This window comes from Beta vulgaris, chromosome 5, assembly GCF_026745355.1.
Source record: "Beta vulgaris subsp. vulgaris cultivar EL10 chromosome 5, EL10.2, whole genome shotgun sequence".
In the NCBI taxonomy this organism is placed as follows: Eukaryota; Viridiplantae; Streptophyta; class Magnoliopsida; order Caryophyllales; family Amaranthaceae; genus Beta; species Beta vulgaris.
Genome location: NC_079206.1, coordinates 6,063,481 through 6,086,082, shown reverse-complemented (window position 1 = coordinate 6,086,082; position 22,602 = coordinate 6,063,481).

Here is a 22,602-nt window from a genome sequence, read left to right as displayed (position 1 = left end):
CTGATTAGATCTGAAATAAGCAAAAATAAGGTGAACTGAACATAGCCTAAGTTAAATTAAATTGTTAACTATTATTATCTGTTTTTTGAGTTGACTCATTTTCATGTACGTGAAATTTATTGTTAGTTGACCTATTTTTTTTTTTTTTGATAATTTTTGGTAGTTTTATTAATACCTTAACAATAATACATGAGCATGATTAGAGATTTTCGCAAGAAAAGAAGAAAACCATAGCATGTTTAGAAAAACTTCCAAACCAAGTTTACAAGGAAAATTTAGAGCCAAGCAATGAACTCGACATCTCTTTCTAACCCTTGATTTGCTAAGGTATCTGCACAACGTTTGTAGCTCGTCGTCGGTGAACTATTTCCAGAATCTTACCCCTTTTTCTCGCATTTCGAATGAAGTTTGATTGAAAGTTTAGGTTCCATGGCCCCCATTTTCTTCATTACACCACATAAATGCATTTGATGAATCAGATTGAATAATGATTGGGAAATCTTTTATGGAGTCGCACTTGGAGGAGATTTGAATGGCTCGATAAATTGCCAGAACTTCAGCGATGTTTATTTCTATTGGTGGAATGCGGGTCAAAAAAACACACTTGAAAGATCCATTCATACCTCGCAAGACACCACCATTCATTAGTTGACCTGTTTTTTTAGCCACTTTATAAAGGAAAAAGAACACTTTTCAAAGGTAGATCTTTTAATTTTCCTCTAATTTACCCACTTGATTTGTATTTCTCTCTTTCTCTCTTCTCTCATTAATATGTGTACAAAAATCAAATGAGTAAACAAAAAAAACGCAGGAAGTATATACTTACGAGGAGTATTTACGAATCTCCAAAGGATAATTGTTAAGTGATTCAAAAGTACTTTATCAGTTTTTAATAAGTCGTAATAATTTGTGTGTTTATGCATACTTATATAATAATTTAAACTTTAATATTCTTAATTTTCATATATAAAAATTATAAAACTTAATAGCATGAAGTTATATGATTACACCGATCTAACAAGATCTTAATACATAACTATGTTTTTTCGTACATACATATCACAAATGATGATTAAAGTGATTTTTGTAAATAGTGAAAAGTCAAATTATCTCGTATTGATATTATTCCTGCTACTGAGACTCTTTGTACATTTTGCAAATCCCATCTTGAATCATCCGATCATCTTTTCATTCATTGTCCCATATCGTGGGAACTATATATGGGGATGGTGGCTTAAGATTTGGAATGTCAAATGGGCGGTACCTTCTTCACTTCGTGATGCCTTCAGCCAGTGGAAGCTATGACTAAAAGGTGAGTTCTTCAAAGAACATCTGGATTGCAACCTTCTTTGTCCTAATTTGGTCAATTTGGAAGGAAAGAAACTCTCGGATTTTCTGTAAATCTTCTGCTAGCAAAAAGGAAATTCAGGACCTCGTTTTACTCATAATAAGCTGGTGGGTCAAGGGATGGAATGACCCATTTCCTTACTCCTCGGAGGAAGTGATTAGAAATCTTATGTGCTAGCATCGGTCCGACCCTCAACCCGCATTGTTGGGGCTATATCAATGGAGAAAATTCTTTGGTCTCCCCCTCCTAAAGGAATACTCAAGTGGAATGTAGATGCTTCTTATGACACAAATTTACCTCACGCGGCTGTGGGTGGTGTACTCATATCAGATTCAGGTGCCTTTGTGGTCCTCTTCTTTAGTCCGATCCCAAAATGGAAATCAACACTGCTGAATTGCAATCGCGCGGGCAATTAAGAACTCTTCTGCTAGTGAGCGGATCAAAAATCATCGCATCATCATCGAATCAGATTCGCTAAATGCGGTGAGGTGGAGTAATGAAGATTGTGGAGGCCCGTGAAATTAAAAATTCCTCCTCAATCTCATTAGAAATGCCAGGAAATCAGAGCTTTGCATCTCCATCATTCACAAAAAAGAGATGCAAATATGGTTGTGGACTCTCTCGCGAAACAAGATCTTCGAAGGGACGCGTAATTTTTAGCTTAGTGTTAGTGTCCAATCAAATTTTGTGTAGATGGAATTGCCTTCCTTTTTTGGCTTAGCAGATTGTTGATGTAATCTTTTGGAGCTCAACTGTAAGCTTCATTTATGTTATGAAATAAAATCTGCATAAACTTATCAAAAATAAAAATAAAAATAAAGAACAGATGGATGAGTGAGAGGTGGTAGCTCAGTGTAGTACCATCTCTGATTCCAGTTGTCTAGGGTTCAAATCCTCATAATAACAATATTTTTGGGCATTGGATTGTTTAGCCTTGTACATAACCTATGAGTTGGTTTGCGCTATAGGTTAGTAGCCTAGTAGGGGTTACTTTTTGGACCAATTATCTTTCCTAATAAAAACAACAACAATAATAATAATAAAATAAAGAACGGATGGATAATATATGTGCTATATGCCAAACTTGGATTAAAGGTAAGGGTGGACATGAACATAATTGTTCGTGAACAGTTTAAATTCAGTTCTATAAAGTTCAACTGAAGCTCGTTTTGTTAATTAATGAGCCAAGCATGAGTTTAAACTTGTAATCGACTATTAAATAAACCAAATTCAAAACTCAATGGCGCACTGTTTAAAGGCTTGTGAGCTTAACACAGTAAGAAACAAAATGCACTTTATGAGATTTTACATTATTGTTACACCAACGCTTAAATAAAAAATCGAATGACAAAGATATAGGGTTTTGAACATAACTTGTCCAAGTAGAACACTAATACAAAGCTCATCAACAAAATTAAAATCCTAGTCTTTATTGATGACACATGTTTGGACTCGGTAAAATTACCCAATAGGAGCCATGTTAAAGTTTATTTTGGCCGCTGGGCACCCAAATTAAGGATAGTGCTAACGGGGTAATGGAGAAAAACCATGAAAATAAAGTTGAACTTATATAATATTGAAATAGATCGACGATGTAAATAATGGAACCTGGAAGTAGGAAGTAATGGAGCATTACACTAGAGGGAGCAAGGGTGGGTACCATTGCTCCCAAAATGGCGTGAACAACTCCGACGTTTTTACACAAGATTCAATACTTTATCACATTTATCAACACATCCATCTACCACAAATAACATAAATATCTTATCATATATTATAAAAACGCAAGTCATATTTAGTCAGTTTTCAAGTTATGTGTTTTAAAACTATTTTTGTTCACCAGTCTGAATTCTCCAGTTTAAAGTGTATTCTGTAAATTGCTTAGCATAGATTTTCGTCATTTTAAGTTAAAACCTAAAAGTGGCCAATTTTCTAATGTTTTCGTTTTGGATCAGTTTTTGGATCGAAAGCTATCAGAAGTCAAAGTTATACAGGATTAAAGTGAGCCAGGCCCGAATAACCCCCGGACTTGGGAAGATTACTAGGTCCGAACGAGGACTCGGCCCAGCCCTAATCTTTTTGGTTTTGGTCGGGTTTTGGACAACCTAAAAATAGCTTTGGAGTTCAAATATTTGGATAGTCCGATATTGACCTGAAAAGCCCGTTGTTTTGGCTCGAAAGGTGGGCTTTTTAAAAGTTGGCCCGAAATTTGACTCGGCCTAACTAACAGACAAATTTTTAGACCCAGCATAACCCGAACCCGACCCACAATGTGATCACCTCTAGTCAAAGTATTGCCGGAGTTAGCATTCTAATATAGGAAAGTCTCCAACTTTGAGTATTAAGGGCTTTCTTCTTTTAGGTTTTGGACCGTTTGGAATGATACTTTGATTAATCTTGTGGCGCCAATTTCGAAAAAGCCAAATTATCAAAAAAAAAAATTCGAAAAAGCCAGAGACCAGATTAATGGGCGGGAGATATTAAATTTGCACTAATTTGTCTACTTATAATACTAAGTAGTAATTTAAATACTACGGCGCCGCAAATATCTCCGGGAGACAATGAGGGCATGTTTTCTTCAACAACGTGAATACCCATCTCATAAGATAGAACTAATACTACTAATAAATAAACTTAAAGAAAGGGTGAAATAAAACACCACTAGTAGAAGAGTAGTAGCAAGAGAATGGCAGGAAAGGATGAAAACATTAAATAGTGGAGAGGTATTTAGTTAATGCTAGTGAATATATCTATACTAGTACATCACTATCACGACAATTCACGAGCATTAACTATAGTGCATAGTTAGTTGCATGCAGCATGTCCGAGCCTCGTTTAATATGTCCGCCCATATACCCGGGATATCAGCATTCAATGCTTCCAACTGGGGATGTTCAGGGCATGATAAGGACCATTCTACATATTCAATACACAAAGAAGTGGAGTGGTGTAGAAATATAAAATTATGTGTTGACATACTCTTATTAGTTTAATGGAAATAGAATATAAGCATATACCATTATGGAGGAGTATGTCTCAATGTACTCTTCAATCTTCATGGGTAATCATGATTCATGAACATGATTTTAGAGGTTATGTTTTCCCCACCTGAAATAATGTGATATTGATAAATTTAATAGAACTGGAAATGGACTTGGGCAGTGTAATTCTGAAGAGGGGAGTTCGATCCACATATAGACACAAATGAGGTTTCATACTAAAAATAAATTGACAATAGCAAGAGTAGCTACTCTAGCTTATATTATTATATTTTCTCTAATCTTTCTCCAGTATAGGAAAACTCACATGTGCACAACAAACATGAGGTTCAATAAATATGTTATGAAATTATAGTTTTAGTGTACTTTGGTGTGTTTTAATATGATTATTATGTGTTGTGTTATTATCTCTAGGTTATCTTATTAAACATGGAGTATATATACTTATATAAATAAGATATTGTTAGATTTGACTCAACTTATAAAAAAAATTATACTTATAATAATCTAGACTAATGCAAAAATATTACCTTTGTTTCCAAATAAGTAACACTCTCATTTTCACGCATGTCGATATAAAACTTTGAGCATTAATTTCTCTAATGTATCTATAAACTTGATTAGGTCTTGTCTGATACAATTCTAACAAGAATAAGTAACAAGTTTATGAAATAGAGTAAATACTAGAGCATAACAAAATGCTTTGTTTTTTCAACAATGGTCATTATCTGTAGTTAGTTTTTATTGGAAATTGATTGGCACAACGAAGAAGTCTGGGACCTATGCTATATGATTAAACTTAACCAAATCACCATAAATTGCATGTAGCAATTTTTATTTTATTTTTAAAAAAATTGGTAAGAATAAATATTCTGAGCTGCCCTCTCACTGTCTCACAAGGTCCCCACCCAGAAGTCCATTACAAGCCAGACACCCCCAACTCTCCTCCCCCCCCCTTAAATCCCAAGCAAATGCCTAGGAATTGAACCCTAGACATTGTTAGAAAAGGCGGAAAAGCTCATCACTTAAGCCAACCCTAATTCCTTATTGCATGTAGCAAATTTTTTAGTACGAAAATGAAAGATGTCCAAAGAAGCCTCTTTTAGCTCTTTTACTAGTAATAGAAGTACTTGATAGAAGTAATGCAAAATACATTGGCCTTTCAATAAAATTAAATATATCCTTGAGATCGAGTGCATAATATATAAGATTCGAAGGGTTACCTTACTCATAAGCAAGGGTAGGACGTGCAACTAACATGCTAGGACATGTCAAAGATTCAAAGTACTTATGCACGACAATACGCGGTGATTAGTGGAACAAGCTCATCAACCACTACATAATTCTTAAAATATATAGTCTGCCTCCAACTGATTATGAAATCAAACTTAATAATATACTTTTAAACAGAGAGCTTATCTTTGACTAATTAACTAAGAGTGCTAATATAGTCTAGTTGGAGGATTATGCCCTTTGAGAGGCACAACTGTTATAATTTTAATTTGATATCAGACTAGATATATCTGTAATCAGGTAATTAACATGTAAAAAAGCTATAATATTCTTATTTTTTGCTAAGAAAAACAACTAATCATATCAAACTTCGGAGTTCGGACATGTATATTTGGTCAAATCTACACATGACAACCATAAAATTCAAGCAAAAAGTTACCATTAATTCAATATCTTTAAACATGAATTTTATGCAATTTATGTGACTGATATGAGTAAGAATTTACGATACCACCAATACTTGGCTAAGGCGCTGTTTATCAATAAATTATATGTTGAGTTATGAGTTATGACTTGAATTTATTATCTGGCGTTAGGATTAACTTAGCATGCACGCCCCCAAACTTTTCGGTATATACTATGTAATATATTGAGTCTGTTTTAGTTTTGAGTTTAGGCTAATTTGTTTAGGTTAATTTAGTAGGGTAATATATATATAAATCCTATAATTAACTTCTGTTGCCATATTGTGTAATATGTACTCTCTCCTAAACGTAATAAAATCGTTTCTCCTTTGTCTGTAGACGTAGTTAACACATTATTAGTAAACCACATTAATTATTTGTGTCAATTGTTTAATTCATTAATCGCATCTGTCACAACATCATATAAGAAAAATAATAGAGAGTAAGCTAAAATAAGTTCATCACAGCAAAAATAAAAAAAGTCCAATTAAACAAATATAAGTAAAATTTAAAGAATTTGGCTTAAGTAATACACTAGTAGCTAGTAGTTGTAATTAGTTGACGTGAGTGAGTTCGTTCATGTAAATCAATCTCACAAGTCACAGTTGGTGCTTGAATTTGGTCAAAGCAGGAAACACGTGAGAGTGTCAGGTCGCACGTTGGACTCATTAATCACCAACTCTGCTGAAAGAACTTTCTCTAATTTAATTTAATTCAGTGGACAGCCAGTTGATAAACCCTAATTAATCATATGATATTTTGTCATGCACGTACATAACATTATCTTTGTTACATTCAATCATATAACTACATTACTATTGTCTTATGATAATTTCTGAGTATATATACTTCTGGTACGTACTACTTGTAGTTTTTTTTTTTTTTTTGATTAGGAAATTAAGTTAGCGCAAGAGCTAACCTCGTAGGAACTACCAACACATTGGTCAGTAAGACATGCATAGCATGCTAAGGAAATACCCCAACATAATGCTGGGGGTAAGGATCGAACCCCTGACCTCAAGGGTCAAGGGGGAGCGCTCTACCCACTTGAGCTAGCTCCTATCCTTGTACTACTTGTAGTTATTATGACAATCTATCGGCCCTTGGAAGTACTTTCATTAATTAAATCAATTAATTAATCTGGCTGATAAACTCTCCTGAAGATCTTTTTCTGTAATCAATGATTTAGAATTCAGGGGCGGTTCTAGGCATGTGCGGGGTGGGCGACCGCACCGGGCCTCCAAATAAAAGGGCCTCAAATAGTCTTTTTTATTATATTGTTGATTTATTATACAAAGTATATTAAATGGACTAGTGGTAATGAAAGGGCCTCATATGCATCAGGTCACAGTATCTAATCTCCTTAACTTTTTTTTTAAGGGTCCAATTTATTATTTTCATTCTTTTAATTCACACGACAATCGAGACTGTCTTTTCTCCTTACTTCAATATTTACGAAGCATCTTTCCGAATTCCACATTTAGTCATTCATTACTATTTTTGTTTTTACAAAATTAAATAGCCTCTTTTCAAGAGAAGTTGAAGGGATGAACTTCAATTCTCAATTCAACGGATTAATCTTCAATTATTTCACTGAATTGATGACTAAGCCGTTAGAAATTGTCCAACTTGAAATTGTTGAGAAGAAGATGATATATAAGATATGTTTGAGGCTTGAATTTTTTAGTAGTTATACCCGACACAAGGTAAGCTTTATACTTTGGCACTTTGCAATTTTTTTTTTTTTTGACTTTTTCTATCCTTTATTTGATATTTTAATTGTGGCTTTTTTGTTCTTTATATAGGCTATTGAGAGTAGCTTGTTAATTATATCCAACAAATCAACTGAGAAGTCTGAGGTTGTTGAATTATCTATTTCTGCAACAACATTGAATTTCGGGTGCTATCTTATCTCTCTCTTATGAATTTACAATAATTGTTTGTGTTTGTTTAATTTGTAATTTTGCTTGGTGTTTAATATGGTTCGAAAATTTCTCTCGGGACATGAAAAACGGCAAAAGAATAAGAGAGTTGAACAATTGATTCTATCTCAAAGAGGTGCTATGGAAATCATGTAACCTGAAATTATACTTCATCAATGTGATATTTCGGGTTGATAAAATAGATGGTTTTTTTTATATATATAAAAAAGTTATGATCGAGGGCCCAATTTTTAGATATTGCACGGGGCCTCCTTAAGTCTAGCTCCGCCCCTGATTTAGATAAGTGGAGTTTTCTTAGACGATAAGCTGTGTTAGAATGCAAAACTGCAGATGATTAATTTTGAAAATGTTCTAAACATATGACTATTTTTTTTGATTTAAACGATGTGTAGTAACAATTTGAAGAGCATATTAGTTTGAGGCATCATTTAGAAACTATATTTAGGTCTAGTTGCAATAAAGCCAATAATTGCTTTTAGAATTTTCTGAATAAACTAAAGTAATTACCATGAATACCAATTAATTAGTAGAACTACTCTTTCTTTTTAAGGGGAACTACTTTGGCTATGGCTTAAATGTTGGCTAAAACTTCTTTTAGTATAGAACATCTTGTGGAAAGACTTGTAATCGGCTAAAAAATTATAGAGGGACTTAGAGCACGTGATTGAGTATGTTTGATGATGTACGATTTTAATTTAGATAGCAAGACAGTTATTTATGAGCAGAGCAAAATAATACACAAGATTATTATTTACGAACATACAGAGTATATTTTAAGCTCAAAATTAGTAAATATTATAGTCGGATTGAGAAAAATGTTAGATCAATAATATAATATAATATAATATAATACTATATGTCTTCTTTGGTTTTAATTATACTATATATATATATATATATATATATGTAATAATAATAATAACAATAATAATAATAATAATAATAATAATAATTGAGTAAAGTAAAAGAAAATAGATGGAGTAACTCCTAACCTCATCACCAAATTACTAAAACTTAATCGTGTCAAGGACATACTAGAATAACTAGCTTCATACTATTGACATATGTATATGTACTTGTAGTCTCTTGTAGATGTTGCTTCAAGATGTCTTTTCTCCTTCATTGGTGCTTTTCATCATCAAATAATGATGGAAATTGAAGCAATTATAAGCTTCTTCTTTCTATATTATGTGAAAGTGAATGCAATTTAAATTGTCAAAGTCATAAAACTTTACCGAAGTAGGTAAATTTGCTAATTAAGTATCCGTTAATATATATGACCAAGTATTAGAACACTATACTGAAAAAAAAATTATGATGGAAATATACCACACAAAACACATAAATTCTAACTAATTTAATTGGTATAGTTTTAGGGAATAGTAGGTTTTAGGAGAGCTTTAATAAACTCTACTATTGTAGTCATTTTCCAATCATGAGCACTACTCTAAACATAATTTCATTGTAACGTAAAATCATAAGATGATATTTAAGTTGAAGTCATATGAGAAAAAATCAGTCTAGTTCTTTTGATTTATTGGATCCCTTTTCTAATCAAACTAGCTACGTTTAATTAAATGTATACATTTATCCAAAAATAATAATTAAATGTATTCATTCACTTCATTTTCTATTTAATTAAATGTCGTTTTATATTGTATGTAGCAGTGATACAACCAATTATCTATTATCTAACCATTTTTTTTTGAATCATTTTTTTATTTAATTCAATTCGTTTAAATCCTTAATTTCTCCGAAATTATAAGGATGTTGCATTATCTAGTAGTAGTATCACATATAGTGTAATTGATGTATAGAATATTCATCATGTAAGGCAGGATGCCAGGATCCAAAAGTATATATATACATATGAAAAATGAAACTATGAAGATGTAAGATTGTAAGTCATGTAACTACGCAAGTAGTAATAAGTAGTGACCACCGTCGGATGACTGTGATCAATTAGCGTAAGATAATGGCAAAGTTGCGTGGCAGTGGCTTTACTTGGCGAACAAATTAAAGTTTTGTAGTGCTTTCCAAATTCCAATTCCAACAAACTACGATGGCATGCCTTTCCTCCCTTTTGAGATTGCCCAGCATGCCTTTTTGATGCATTATTACTCCAACATCCATCGTTTGCCAACGAGATAGCATTCTCTCTTGTTTTATCATTTTGTGTACCCGTCATTTAATTATAAAGATAATAATAGTAATCATCTAATACTTTTTTTTTTGACCCAATTGAAACCCCTTCGTAAGGAGAAAGACTCTATTAAATCAGCACCTCTCGGTTTTCGTAGGTCGATCGGTTAGCTCAGCTACACATGTCAATGTTTGAGAATAAGGGGAATATAAGAGAATGCCTACTCACAAGCACAAGTAAGTAGTGGGGTTCGAAATAATCATGCATATGATAGAAAAATGGCTTATATATCAATTTTAGATGTATAAAAACTTTTTGCTCACACATTTCGGCTTTATCGTCTATATTAACATATATGTATGACAAAGTACTATTTTTTATCATATTAACATTCTCAAACTTATTTCTGAACCAATACATTGACGTCTCGTTTGACCGACGGTCATAGATAGTGGAAAATATAATACACTTTAGTGTTACCTTGTAAATGTATTCTCATACCGATATTGATGTGGTAATGCTAATTCATCTGAAATCATCTTTTTTTTCTTTATAATTTTATTATATCATCTATCCATTACCACTTGTAAATGTAATATTAAGTGAGAAGGAAACTTTGTGATGAAGAAATTTACACTTCCTCCATTTCCAATTTCCCTAATACTTTCTCCATTTTAAAAACATTTTCCTACAAACTGAAGCAGTGGTCAACAGAATGCATGACAGGTTTACAGTGGAAAATTAATAAAGAAAGCGGGTACAGTTTGACTTGAAACACAAACAATCGTAAGTTGTAACTAACATTATGATTATATTTCCGTTTTGTGGTTGGAAACAAATAAGTTGGTGAGCTGAAATTCTACCTTTCACTAGAATGTGCAATAGCAATTGAGGTCGGTTCCTCTCCTTATTATATATAGTAATCATTTCGTGGTATGGACCATTATTTGCCTCTTATAGAGAGTTACGTTGGAGATAAAACTTAAAAGCTACAGCATACAGTTACTTATGGATTCCAAATTCGTTGATGTCTTTTTTCCTTGTGGCAGCTAGCTAATATGTAGTCTTATAGCTGATATGCAAGTATAATCTCTACTCTAGTGTATAGAGTACTTCTAAGTGGAGTGAAGTGTTGACTGATTCACATTTGTTCTAGGAGCTAAGTAGCAACTAGTACATTAATAACATCTTGTCTTGAAGTTACTCAAAAAGGTCAGACTAAGATCATAATTTATAAAGGAAGAAATAAGCCAATATAGCATGCTAGGTTTGATATATACTTATAAATTCTAATTGAAATGTATGTGAAAGAGGTTTGTGGTACATATTACTTCCTCCGTCCCAATTTAGTTGCTACATTTTGATCGTAGGCACTATTCACGTCATAACTTTGACTATCTTTTACTCCATATACATAAGAAAAAACATAGTCGTGTTGGATCTTGTTTGATTCGTCCCAATTTGTATTTTCTAAATATATAATTTTTATAATTTTTTCATATATATAACTCAAGATATTGGTGTTTGAAGTTGCAAATGTAACATTTAAATAACTTAAGTTCTTCTTGATTGTACGTGCTATTTTATGAGTAAATAATTTAAAATCAATGAAACACGTATAATGCATTAAGCAATTACAAATTATATATCACTGACCTTTTGTTGTTTTTAACATATAGTTGGAGTTGAAACTATATGATGGTTCGATAATGTTCCTCTGATCTAGATAAAGAGTCTTATTTCATTGATAAAAAAAATATAAGTTTATGAATACATTATAAATCATCATCAAATACTACATTATTATCGATAAAGTATTTCGATAACACACTTCTAATTTTTTTTATGAACTTTTCTAATCAATGTATAATCGTATGTATGTTTGTCAACATGTCATTTTAAATTTATGGTAAATTTTCTTATTTAAAATTATTGTTGTTGTTGTTATTATTATTATTATTATTATTATTATTATTATTATTATTATTATTATTATTATTATTATTATTATTATAATTATTATTATTATTATTATTATTATTATTATTATTATTATTATTATTATTATTATTATTATTATTATTATTATTGTATACAATTACTATTACTATTATTATTATATACTAGTACATTTGTTCAAAAAGATTATTATTATTGTCGTTGTTGTACTTATTAATTAATAATATTGGTAATTATTATGAATGTCGATGCTATTATTATGAATGTCATTGATATCACTATTTGGAGCTATTTGGGTTCAAGAAGAACAATGTTCTTTTGGCATTTGTACGTGTTCTTTTTTATATTTGTTCTAATTAACAATTTTGATATGCGATGTTCTTTTTGGTGTTGTACATGTAATGATATGACAATTGTATATGATGTTTATTTTTTTAAACAATTTTCGCAGAATAATATAATGCACTCCATATGTCACTAGTTTACCGTAATGGTGTTGACATCACATTAAAAAAATTTCATACAAGAGGTTTCAACTTATCTTTAAAAACAAAGTTTATATAGAACATGACAACGATATAAGAAGAATATTTAACAATTTTGTTCAAGATCATATGATTATATAACATTTATAGGTTTATTTATAATAACAAAGAACAATTTATTGATATAACAAAGAACATGTTATTAGTTAAATCCAAACACGTCATCAATATAAAGGTAACATATATCTTTTATTTTTAGGATGTGTTCTTTAAATAGATTTTGTATTTCTTTCAATATATATTATTTTTAATTGTATGTTCATATACTAATTTTGTTCTTTGTAAAAAATAAACTAATGATAATAATAATAACATTATTATTATTAAAAGTTGTTGTGCATGGTGATAGTTATACTAGTAATGAAATACAAAGTAATATTAATAATAATATATTTTATAAAAGATCATTTCAAATAGATCAGATCAGATAAATTTAGATCAAGTAAGGATAAGTTCAAATAGATAAGGTATAAGTTCATATCATTAAAAGTAATATAAACTAAACATAGTCTAAGTCTTAAGTACTTGCTAGGAGATTTAAATACAAATCTCATAAAAAGATAATAAGTCGCATATATATATATATATATATATATATATATATATATATATATATATATATATATATATATATATATATATATATATAGGAACAAGATCTCGTGAAAATAGCTCTTAATATGAAAACTGAAAACATTGTTACGTGGTCGTTGATCTTTCATCACGCGGACATAAACCAATGAATATAATATGGTCATTCATCATTGATCGTGCGGTAAATATGAAACAACTTTTTTTTACCAAAAACTTTCTCTCTCCTCTCCTCCTCTCTCTCTCTCCTTCGTTTATCTTCTGATTTCTGAAACTCAAGAACTTTCTCTCTCCTTTCTCCTTTCTCCTTTCTCCTTCGTTTATTTTCCTGTAACAAGGTCTCTCTCTCAAAACCTTTACTTCCATTTTCAATTTCATCTTCCTTCAACTCTCTCTTGTCTCGCCGCCATTTTTCCGACGAGGTTCGAGCTTCCTTCCTCGACAAATCCGAGGTCACTGATCGTGTCATCTGCGTCGTTAAGAACTTCCAGAAAGTTGATCCTTCTAAGGTTTTATTTATTCTTTTTACTCCTTCGATTTTATTTTTCGATTTTGATTTTGCCGATCAATTTTTATGAATGTAATTTTAATCCTTTAATAAGTTCTGTAAATTGACGGAAGTAGCTTTATATAAGTCAACATTTGGGGTTTTTGTTTCTGAGGGTTTAATTAGTTGGTGTTTAGAAGAAAATTTAGCTGATGTAAGTTTTTCTTTGGTTAATTGTATTTTGTTTGTTGATTTTACTCATTTTAGAGGATTCAAAACTAGAGATCTTACCTAATTGAGCCGATATTAAGGGATTGAAAAGGGGATTATAATTGATAGGCATTGAATTATGGGTTTGAATTGGCCTGATTATAATCTAGTAATTTTCGATCGAAATTGCGAAGAGATCTTCATTTTTCGTTCAAATTCGATCTGTTTTGTTTGCAATTTTGAAAGATCTATCACATTTTTGGTGGAAATGGGATGATTTTTGGTGTTCCTTTGTTTATGGATGTAAGAACATGGAGATGGAGTTCGGGAAGCACCCGGACAATGAAATTGGAAAACAATATACTAAACATATTCAACATCAAGTGTCAAGTTTTTGTAATTGGAAAACAATATGGCACTAAAACTTTCGAGCAATAGTTGGAAGGGAAGTGTTGTTTTACGAAAATTAACCCTTGAAATATATATATATTTACCTTAGATGTGGAAGAAGTTACTCTTATGGTAAAGTTACCATAAAAGTGCTAAAAGTTACCCTTGAAATATATATAAAATTACCCTAAAATTGCTAAAAGTTACCCTAAAAATGGTAAAAGTTACCCTAAAAGTGGTAATAGTTACTCTTACAATAAATAAAGTTATCCTTGAGATATATAGAACTAACCGTGTTAAAAGTTACCCTAAAGGGGTTAAAAGTTACCCTTGTTTTCAGTTTTCAGATTAAGAGGTGTTTTTAGCGGATCCTACCCCTATATATATATATATATATATATATATATATATATATATATATATATATATATATAATATATTAAGGGTAGTTCTATATATTTCAAGGATAACTTTCTTGATTATAAGAGTAACTATTATCATTTTTAGGGTAACTTTTAACATTTTTAGGGTAACTTTTAGCAATTTTAGGATAATTTTATATATATTTCAAGGGTAACTTTTAGCACTTTTAGGGTAACTTTATATGCTATAAGAGTAACTTTCTTCCACTTCTAAGATAACTATAAAAAAATATCAAAACAACAATAACTCGATTTATCAACACTTGCAATAACATTCAACAAATTTCGCAACAACAATTGCTTGATAAAGAAAAAGCAAATTTACTATCAATAAAAATACAAGAAATGCGATTGTCTCTTGCAAACTGCAAAGCTCCACTTTCTAAAACTAATAGGATATATTCTTTGTATTTTACTCCTCAAAATTATAAACAATAACTTCATATCAGTACTTTTAACAATCAAATTTTCCTTGTAATAACAAAAGAACACATTTTCTGGTGTTAGATAGAAGAAAAATTAGAGAAAGCAAGGAGAAAGGTTGATTACGCAGTAGAAATAGCAGATTTCCATGGAAGATTTTGAGGAGAGAGAATTGCAGAATACATCCAAACAACAGAGGAAATTTTTACTCGAATTTTGATCTAGAATTCGCTGGAACTGAAATTTTGATCTGGAATAAACGAAGGAGAAAGGAGAGAGGAGAGAGAAAATTAAGTTCTTAACGACACAGATGACATGATCAGTGACCTCGGATTTGTCGAGGAAGGAAGCTCGAACCTCGTCGGAAAAATGGCGGCGAGATAAGAGAGAGTTGAAGGAAGCTGAAATCGAAAATGGAGAATAAAGGTTTTGAGAGAGAGACCTTGTTACAGGAAAATAAACGAAGGAGAAAGGACAAAGGAGAGAGGAGAGAGGAGAGAGAACTTGAGTTTCAGAAATCAGAAGAGAGAGAGTAGTTGTTTCAGAAAATACACGAAGGAGAGAGAGAGAGGATGATCGAGAGGATAGAGATCAATGGCCACGATTATATCCATTGGTTTATGTCCACGTGATGAAAGATCGACGGCCACGATTCAATGTTTTCAGTTTTCATATTAAAAGCTGTTTTCACGAGATCTTGTTCCTATATATATACTAGCCTTCATATGCACGCGATGCGTGCGTTAATTTCAAAATTTGTTATTCTATTAGATACTCCATTCGTACTTTATTTATGATTAAACTTAAATGTGAAAAATTCAACAGTTAGATGAATTTAGATATATTAATTCGCTAATGTAAAAAAATAAAAAGGTTGTGAGTGATTGTTAACATTAATTGTTAACATTAATATTGAACAGAAAGAACAAAAATAATGAGTTGGTTTTACTAAAGTAAAGAGTATCAAAGGTAGTGAATGTTCAGACTTTTCATGTGCACGTTATGTATGCCATCTTTTTTTATAAGGTATAAATATTTTGTCCATTTAATTTTTGATTGAAGTATTTGATACATATACCATTTTAAACTTGTTTTAAATGGCAAGTTGGAATGAGAATTTTTAAATGATTTGCTTTTGTAATTTTTTTCATTCCATTAATTATCATTAAGGGTATTTTAGTTACTTCAAAAGAGGACTCCACACCTCCTCCCTTGGCTTATATAATAGATATATATATATATATATATATATAATTTTAAAGTTGGAATTTGCGAGAGTTAAGTATTCAACCTAGCTCAGAATTCGAAAGTGGAAACTTAATTATAATTATCTCGAGAGTGAATGTTTGATAACCGCTTGTACTATACGCTTATCCAAATGGAAAACAAATCATTTTGTCCATTTTAGGATAACATAGATTATAGAATCATTAGTGGTTACAATTAACACCATATCTGACACTTGAAGAAAAGAATACATGTAGAAGCAATTAAAGACTTTTGTACTTTTTATGTCAATCCCTTTTTGATAACATTAATTAGTATGTATTGTAAGAAAATCACATTATTATGAATTTATGATGAATATGAACACACCAAATTGGCTCCAAAAGCTGCTGAAACCTTAAACCTTTATATATTTACTAGATTTTATATGATTATAGCGCCCTCTAGTATAGATATATCAGTTATCAATATCACATACGATCTATCGAAGGTAACTTCACCCTTACACTCATGCCTTTGAAAATTGCCTTTAGTTTCAAGCATGAAATTGTTTAAGCAACGTCGCTAATGCATGCATGGCTGGTTTGACGATGATTGAAATAACTGTATGAGTTTAATTATAGTGAGTTAGTGACTGCAGCTTTTTTGGTCCCTCTTTTTCTTTTTCAAATTCTACTTTTCAATAGAGTGACTAAACACTAATGAAAAGTAATGGGGAGAAAAGAAAAAAACTTTTTTCTGCTAAAGAGTGTATCTAAAAATATTACCTTCATTCGAGTAATCATGGTTTTTCTAGATATTTTTTTTAATATGAAGAGATAATTGGTCCAAGGATTAACTCTTACTAGATTACTAGTATGTAGGATATAAGGCTTAAAGACAACAGGCCTAAGGCCAAGTGCCGCCATAGAGAAAATTACCTAACATACTGTTGGAATGAGATTTCGAACTCTATGCAAAACTCTTAAATTCAGGATGGAATTCCCCTAATCTACCACATCTTCCATTTAATAATTCTTTTTTGAATCATACTACATTTACATTCATAATTATTTCAAACCTATGTGTCCCCTTGTGCGCATCCATGATTCAATCAACAATATTTAATAGGTCATGGTTTATCCTTTTCCGTGTCACCTATGCATAGAGCTTATGTTCTTTACATATTAGAATTTTTTTGCACGCGATGCGTGTTTGATTTTTTTCGACATAAGAGTCAAAATTTGAACATTAAATATACGAAGTATTATTGTTTTTAGTTGCAAAATTTGATTGGTTTAGTTTCTGTCACTTAAATCTCTCACCATTCTTTTTTTTAATATATACTTTTCAAAGTTAAATTATATGAGCAAAATAGCAATTTTATTGAATTTATTTATAATTTCTAATATTATAATTTTTTAGTTGATTTTTGAATTAAGTACAGTACTTTATAAATTGGAAAGAAAGTGTACACTTTGATTTCAAGTCAATTTTTTCATAGTGTAGTTTGTAAGTGAATTTTTAAGTTTTTGTAAAGTTTCCTCATTTTAGTGATTTGCATAACGTAAATTATGCAATTTATGATTTTAGTTGACTTGTGAGTGATTGTTATAATTATATTTTTGGTATTTTTGTTTGAAGCCCCCTTTGATTTGTAAGTGAATTTGTGATTTATAATGGGAAGTGGGGCAAAGTAGGCGTTTCAAAAGAGGACATCATTGCTCCCCCTTCCCTTATATAATAGAGATAACTTACCAAAACCAGTAAAAGAAATTGAAGTACAAAAAAGAAATGATAATTTTTTTATATGGAAAACAAACTTAAGCGACCACTAAGTAGGAGTCAAACTAAAGCATTCTTACAGATGATAAGAGAAAAATCAATACAATAAGAAGAAAATCAATACAAGAAGAAAGGGTAGTCATAAGCCAGGTTTCACACAAACCCTAGAGTGAAACTACTCACAAGCCATTAAAAAAATAACCAACAAGCTAATCAACAACATAATCATAATTAAACAAGATTTAATAGAGATTAAGGCTATGTTCAGTTCACCTTATTTTTGCTTATTTCAGATCTAATCAGATCAGATCAGATCAGATCAGAAAAAATAAGTTCAGATCATATTATGCTTATATTTATAAATCATTATATCTTTCATTACATATTAGTAAAAATTATAATAATTGAATATTAATAAAGTACTCATTGAGACGAATCAAACAAGACCCCACATGACTATATTTTTTCTTATATATTGAGAAATATTTAAAAGATAAGATCTTGTAATCAGATCAGATCAGATCAGATCAGAAAAAATAAGTTCAGATCAGATCAGATCAGAAAAAATAAGTTCAGATCAGATCAGATAAGTTCAGATCAGAAAATTTCAGGTAAACTAAACATAGCCTAAAAGCTGAAAATAAGTAAGGAAATCAAGCAACAAAAACATAAACAATAAAGGAATTAACAAAGTATTGAAGGGGGAAATTGATAGGCGTACTTGCAAAAAGGACCAAGTTGCAAATCAGAAAATATCAAAAGGCCAACTTATCCGAACTATAGATCTGGATTTATCATCCCTCCTCAAATTAGTCATTGAGGTAAGGATGTAAAAAAAGTGAAATCATCATTCATCAAATCATAATTCCCCACAAATGATCCCATTGAATTAGCAGACCAATTATCAACAACAATAACAATGATGAACGAAAATGAAGAGAGCAGAGGATAAAGAGAAATTAGGAAAGAGTGTTGAAAATTTCATGGACGACCTACATTCAATTGTGTGTGTTATTCGGATGTAATTGCAATTATATGCTACTCCCTCCGTCCCAAAATATAGTTTCCATTTCCCTTTTTTCGTTGTAATTTATGCAAGTAGGGATAATAAATATTTTTTGTTTATTTAAATAAATGTTGTATGGGAAAAGATGATTTTAGGAGAGAGAATGATGAATAATTGGTGAAAGAGCATTAATTGTAACATTTTGGTTGAATAATTAAAGGAAAAAACAAAATTCAAGAAGCAAATAAATGATGGGACACGATTTTTCTAGGCAAATTACGGAAAAATGTGGAACTTAATAGGAAATGGGAACTATATTTTGGGACACCCAAAATGGAAATGGAAACTATATTTTGGGACGGAGGGAGTATCATCTTTTATAGAGTATGGAACCGGTTTTACATGTGTAGAGACCTATGAGCCTTTTCTAATGTATGATGGGCGGATTAAGGAAAGATTCTATTATAAATAGACATCAAAGGTTATGGTCCCCGATTGATATGATTTTCCTACTCTTATTGACATCCCATCACTAACAGAAAATCTAAAGAGCCATATAGTATTGGAAGATCAAACCTATCATTGATCCTTGCTATCGATTCAGGTACGCTTCTTGGGTAATTTTAAGAAATTAATTAAATATTTTTTAAAGTATTTTAAGGAAAAGTAATTTATTTTACGAAATAATAATTCTTTTACGAAAATAATATTTTATTTTATTTTACGTATTGAAATCATTTGAGTATGCTGAGTGAAAACTAGTTGATTATGTAGATAATTCTGTTTATATAGATAATTCAAAGACATGTTTTATATAGATAATTCTGTTTGCCTCAATTACTTTAGAGAATGATTGAATTTGAATTTACGTGGTGAATCTTTTGCGTCCTAATTAGTTCCATTTATTAGCAGGAACTCATGCAAAAGAAACTATTTTATGTGTGAAACCTCGAGAATTCGACGCTGCATAGTATTAGTTAGTTTTTTCGAATCTATTTTGTATTTTTTTTAGATGGATGAAATGTATGAAGTTTTTGAACAATTTTTGTTGGAGGATGGACATAAGTCTAATTTATTAGGTGCTTCTATTGTTGTGGAATCTACATTTGATTCAAGGTTTGAACAATTTTTGTTGGAGGTTGCACAAGATGATGAATTAAATTCAGATGTTTCCGTTGTTGCTGAGTATAATGTTGAATCGAGGTCTTTAGTTGTACTTGGTAGGTTGGCTTTTGAAATTATTATTTTTTATCTTAGTCCTTTTTTGTCTTATATTAGTCTCTTTATTGAATAAATTGGTCACGTAATAAACTGTTATGATGACTTTTGTGTTGCTATTGATTTGTGGTGCAGAAAATAATGTTGTTGATCGATTCTCCAGCGATTGCATTCACCGAGTCAGACTCGTTGACTCATAACTTATCCTCGAGAAAACTCAATGCGAAGGCGCCGGAGTTCATGCACGCCGAAGAAACCGATTGCATTTCATGTTTATCTTGCGCCGAAGATAGTTCATGTTTCACAAGGAACTTATTGATTTGTCACCACCACGACGGTGTCGCCAACTTAACGACACTCCTTCACTGGAGCATGATGATTTGTCACCACCTAGACAACTTCAAAATAAAGTTTTATGATTCGATATCACCTGAACATGAAATAGAGTTAAAGAATGCTAGATTGTTGTAGCTTCATGAATGATTATAGTGGTCACATGATGATTATGTTGGTGACACAATGGTTATTGTTGGTCACTTATTATTTTTTAAACATTTAGGAACCCACATATGTAATTGGAGTGACATTTTGTTAGTGATTATGATAATAAATACATTTGGTTCTTTCCATTTCACATTTGAAGTTTCTCAGTTATTATTATAGATTTTGTCATTTGATTTCTTAAATATCCAGTAAATAGATTATAGTGGGCACCAATTAAATTAGGTACCAAATGAATTTAAATAGTCACTTATTGAAATATATTAGAGTTCAGCTTTGTGTTTTTTAAATTAAAATCAGCAAATGAATAGGTGACTAATTTGAACAAGCATCAAATGAATTAAAGTAGTCTTTAATTTCAAGAAATCTAAAGTCATCATGGAATAGTGACTAATTGACATATCATGGTATCTAATTGACACATAACAGTCACTTAAGAACATAAAACTTACTGATCAACATAACTTGTAATTAGAACCTAAAGTTGAGTACCACTCAGCATAATTTTTCAAAAGTAACAAACCAATGGTAATTGTTTTGTTTGTACTTCTACTAATTACATAAAAATCTACTATTGTTCAAAACTAATTAATCATCAATGTTAGTAACCAAATCAGTTTTTGTTCAAACTACTTTCTTGGAGAGGATCTAGTTGTTGGTCCGGATTCCTTCACAGGAGAGTTTTGCTTCGGGGGAGATGGTTTTTGCAGCTTTTGCAGAACTACAATGGTTGTGTTGAGTACGTCTTGGTGTCTTTTCAATCTCCTGCAAAACGCTTGATTAGCTTCATCTGCTTGCTTGGTGGGAATTTGAGGTTGTCGTTTTTGTGCCTATGGAATCAGATTATACAACAAAATCATTTACAGTGAAAACCAAATGATTTAAAATGCTTACAAAAAAAATAAACTGGCTACCAAAGAACTTAGACTGGTCACATAAGGAAGTAATTAAACTAGTTACTTGATGAAACAAACTGTCAGAAAATTAAGCATATTTCAAATAACAAGAACTCAAATGACAATTCATTAGGAGAGCAGTGTGTTGCAATGAGAACTTGTTTAGCCTTGTAAAAGAATTAGGAAAGCAATAAGTATTTGAATTTGAAACTTCTCACTAAACGAATGGAGAATTGAGTTAAAGTGGTCACAAATAAACCTGAACTCGTTACTAAATGAGTTAAAGTGGATACTTAATGCCTGTAACAGTTTCAGTTTTATTTGTAGTCTTGTTAGTGTCCATATATTATAAAGGAGTCTCAAAAATGATAATAAGAAACTAATCAACAATGAAGTTATAATGGATATTATAAAGGAGTGTAAAAAATGATGCAACAAAAGGAAATATATATTTACAAACAAGATTCCAGAATGCAAAGCAGAATAAATTCTAAACAACAGACCAAGAATCAGGTCAAGGGGCAGTCTCCATTTTCAGAGGAACATGAAAGTGCATACCTAGCTAGCTGTTGCAGCCCTTTGCTGGAGCATTGGCATCACCACATACTTGAAATCCTGCACTTCCTTGAAGTTCATCCATGGCTTAATTAACCCACACTTTTGCTTCATAAACCTTCTTTTCACCATTAGTTGCATCAAGAGTAATATAGTACATAGTACCAGAAACTACCTGTTCTTTTGTATTTACAACCCTATGGAATTCGAGCAAAGCATTCTGCAAAAGAAATACACACATCACTTCTATTTTTATAACAGGCTAGCAAAATGCAGGT